Here is a 4,602-nt window from a genome sequence, read left to right as displayed (position 1 = left end):
AATTGGGAAAGAAAAATGTATACTATTCAAATTATTCTAACTAAATCTCTACTATATAATAATTTTGATTTATTCTATATAATTTTCTATTCATTTAAAAAAAAACAATATTTATTAACTCAATCGTAGTTATTATTTGTAATTAGAGATGAAAATTTATTCTAATTTTTTTTAATTTACTTTATAAATTTATGAATTTTTCAAAAAAATTAGTAAAAGTGATATATTTATAGTAATTATTTTTTTTAAGCATTATCTTCATAATGTGTTCTTTTAAGCACTATTAATAATTTAATACATAATTAACTTATGGGTAAAAACTCATATAATATTATGATGGTGTAGTAGGTAATAACTGTTATCATTTAAACTATAGTAACATAAAATCACATTAAATTAAATCTTAATGAAAAAAATACATATAAAACGGTGTATGCTGTACATCCTATGTACTTCATAATAATAAAACATGAAAAAATAATAAATTTATATAATTGGTATTTATCTGAATATAGACGATAAAATCACAATTCTGTGATTAAATTATATATTATGTGATTTTGGCTAATTTAAACCAAAGTTTATAGATAATATTATAATTAAAATATTGTTTCTTTGTGTAATCTTGCATTTGCACTACTCAAAATGGTGATTGTAGGTGGCTTCAATATTTATGATTATAACTGTTAAAAAATAAAATGATATAATACATTTTACATTTATTTTTATTACAAAATAACATACCAAACCTCAAGTATCTGGTTACATTATTAATTTTGTTTGTAATAACTATTATAGTAAAATATTCTCTATAATAGAATCTGTGAACGAATCATGAAATTTGAATGGTCACCCGATTTTAAACAGATAAAATAAAAATTTCCATGTAAATTTTTGTTTGGGAATATTATGTAAACTTACCTTACTGTAAAAAATGTACGCCATAAGTTTATTACTCAAACATGTCTATTTTCAATCATTCATAATGTTTTAAAAATTTTTCTATACAAATTAAAAATTTCTATTTTTACGGTATCAAAAATTTCTTGCACATCGTATGCGTTTAAAACGTCCATTGTCATCTTCATGGCAAACATATCTAACATTTTAAAAAGTACACACTATAATTTTGTTAGCTATACAAAAAAAAGTATTTTGTTTCTTCCTCGTAAAATTGAGTTTCTCGGGTTTTCAATGAAAATTACAGTGTTTAAGTAAACATTTGCTATTTTTTTTTTAATATTACAGGGTGTTTGGTTTACTGTTATTCACTAAATTTCTTCTAAAATAATAATAATTTTGAGAATTCTTCGACCTTAAAATGATAAAAAAAAATATTTAATTACATATTATTGTACTGTTTTATTAATCTAATATTTTCTCTTTACAAAAATTAAAATTTCTCAATAGTTTCTTCTTATAACCACCACTGAAAAAAGTAAACTGAAGCACTATCAGTTGTATTAAAATACTCCCAATATCTTTCCAATAAAAGTAATTCCAAGGTAAATGGAAGAACATTAAATCTTTCCCAAAACTACCCGTAATGGACATTTGACACAAAATTTACAACCCATTGGAATCCTTTATGAATCCTGAGCATAAATTTGCAACAGCCAGTAACAGCCTATCCATTCAGGTATTCCAAAATCCTTCCTAGTACTTTTGTTCAGTATATCATGAATCAACGAGACTCGTGTCAGAATTACACTTATTGTGTCAATTCTAGTTAAATTTCAAATTATAAACATCTTAATCTACAATTGTTTTTTGATTTTAAAGTAATATGCTTCATTTAATTGACATTAAAAAAAAAAAAAGAAATATTTTTTAAATGTTGTTTTAAATTATTGTTTTATGTCTAATTAATTATAACTGTAATATAATAAAGCATTTATATAGTCTGGACACGATAAAAAGAAGAATTACAACTGACTACATAATTAAACAGGCAATGTATATAACAATGAATAATTTTTGCAGCTGTTTTCATGGTAAATAAATTCTATTTGAACTTTGTCATAAAAACCAACCCAACCCCTTAACCTTTAATGACAAGACCATGGCACTTTTCGTCACAGTAATTTTTATTTTGTTGTTGACATCATGTCGTTTCAAACGTGCTTAAATGACTCAAAGTTTTAATTAAACAGTATGTAGCTCATGCTATACACTTTAGATTATAATAATCATCATGGGGTTGCTGAACAATTGAGATTTCTTTTTATAACATTCGTTTTTATGAATAACTTGAGGGGTTGTCATTGATTTCCCTTTGCAACAACAAAATAATTGGTAATTTAAAATTCAAAATCACTCTAACAAGGTTATTGTGTCAATTTATAAAACATTAGTTTTCATTTCATAATTTTATTTATTATTTTAATATTTAAATGCAATGACATTAAACTACGGCGCTTTACAAATAATAAATGTCTGTTTAAGTTAAAAAGTAAATTAAACGAAATAAAAAATATACTGCATTTAATATTAATTATTAAGAATATCATATATTTTGAAAGGTATTTAAATTAATGGAGAGTAAAGCTCAAATTTTAGTAATAATGAAGAAAAAATAAATTATATAATCCAATCATATACATTAATTATATTCTTGAATATAATTAATATTGTAACATTAATATTAACATTATATAAAATTATAATTACTTATATTTTTACTTTAAAAAAAATCTTCTATATATAGAACCCGAAGGAGTTCTTTTTGGTTTAACTTCCATAAAACCATAAATGATAATAGATCAAAAATTTTGATTTTAACAAAAAACTTTAAACCTTAAAAAAATTATTTCCGTTAATCAAAATAAACATCGAAATTTAGTAGATGTAAAAGGAATGTCGTTATGACTTAACGGCAAGACTGAATGTTTTCGAGTGGTTCGCTCTGACGATACTTGAGATTAGTATTTTATTGCGGTTTTGATGAAAATCAGAAACGGTGTAAGACGTGTAAAAAATATGGAGTTGGTTTTAACGGAAAAGACACGTGAATTATAAAAACTGTACTTGAAAATTTGAAATGGCTTTGTGTGGGCCAAACGAGGTGTAGATACAGAAGGCGTTTTCCTCATACGTATGTTTATTGACCAGAAAATCTCAGCGGGTGTCTTCTAATGTTGGCACGGTACGGTTCAATGGGAATTCGATTTGTAGCACCGCAACCGCCGTCGGATGAGTGACAAAATACATAATGGTCCGTAATAATACAAGGAAATAAAAATAAAAGAAGAACTGAATGCAAAAAAATAATAATAAATGCTCGCTAGTTGCCGTGCGGCCCGTGACAAGTGTGAAATTATCGTGAATTATTTACAAATACGAGTTGTAGCAACGACGATGGCTTCCGAGGGGAACAGTGTTTTTCGACGGCGAACAGGGGGACGGGAGGTGGCACTCAAAAGCAGTAACAAGCAATTATGCACGCCGCAGCAGTGCCACTTGAAAACATTCAATATTATTGTGCTTCGAGCCCTTTTTATCATCGTTTGCCGCTCAGTTTTAATAATATACTATATAACACCATGACGAAAACCGACAGTGTAAAGGCCTGGTGTTGTTTGACTGGCCGGTTTTATTGGTGTCATCCTATTTGCCATCGCTTGCCATTATCCCTACGTGATTATACTACTTAAACGATTACACTTACTGATTTTTGTTTTTATATAAGAAAAATACGGTTATTATTGAAAAATATGGTTCACTCTTGTACAATTGTGGTTGCTTTTTTGGTATTGTTCTCGAAATTATTATTAAATTTATTAAAACATGTTTTGTATAAGGTTTTCAAAGTAAAAGTATATATCAATATTAATTTTTCCATAAAGTTTTCATAGAAAAAACCAAATCTTAATAGTAACCAATTCAGTGACGGAAAATAAGATATATAAAATAAATATTGTAAAAAAAAGGTATTTCGAGGGGATAAATCTCCCTAATTTCAATTTGATTATCCGGTAGGAACTTAATTAAAAAAAAAAAAAAATTCAACTATTCAAACAATAATTATTGCTCAAACTGTTGAATTTTTTTCATTTATTATTTGATAAGTTTAAGTTTATCAAATACTATATATTTTCCTAGATTTCTTCTATAAATATAACAAATTTAATAATTCAATTAATGAGAGCAATATAATCTAGACAATTTTAGAAATTTATTTTGTATAAAATCAAATTTTACAAAATAATGAACTTCAAAGTGTGCAAGTACAAAGTATTTTTTTAAGTATTAATAAAAATAAGTTGAGCTTAGCTTAATGCAATTTCAATTAAATACAAAACATTGCCAATGTGAAATATTTATGACTAAAGTAAATTTTTGAAAACAAACAAAAATGTTACAAAATATTTTTGATGGTTTCTAATTTTTGTAATTTAGCTTAAGTGAAATAAATTAGAAAATATCTTATTTTTGTTCGAGTCATACTAGGATTTGCACAACATATATTTTTATGTTATCACTTTATTAAACAGTAAGATTATAATATTTGAGTGACTATATTTCAAAAGCTAAGTGTCAAATTTATACATTTTACAGTAGAGCAAAAACAAACTTAAAATGCCAATGTCGTCTTATGTAAAT

The sequence above is a fragment of the Daktulosphaira vitifoliae genome, unplaced genomic scaffold (assembly GCF_025091365.1).
Source record: "Daktulosphaira vitifoliae isolate Bord-2020 unplaced genomic scaffold, ASM2509136v1 Scaffold_1, whole genome shotgun sequence".
Taxonomy (NCBI): Eukaryota; Metazoa; Arthropoda; class Insecta; order Hemiptera; family Phylloxeridae; genus Daktulosphaira; species Daktulosphaira vitifoliae.
This window is presented reverse-complemented; position numbering follows the sequence as displayed.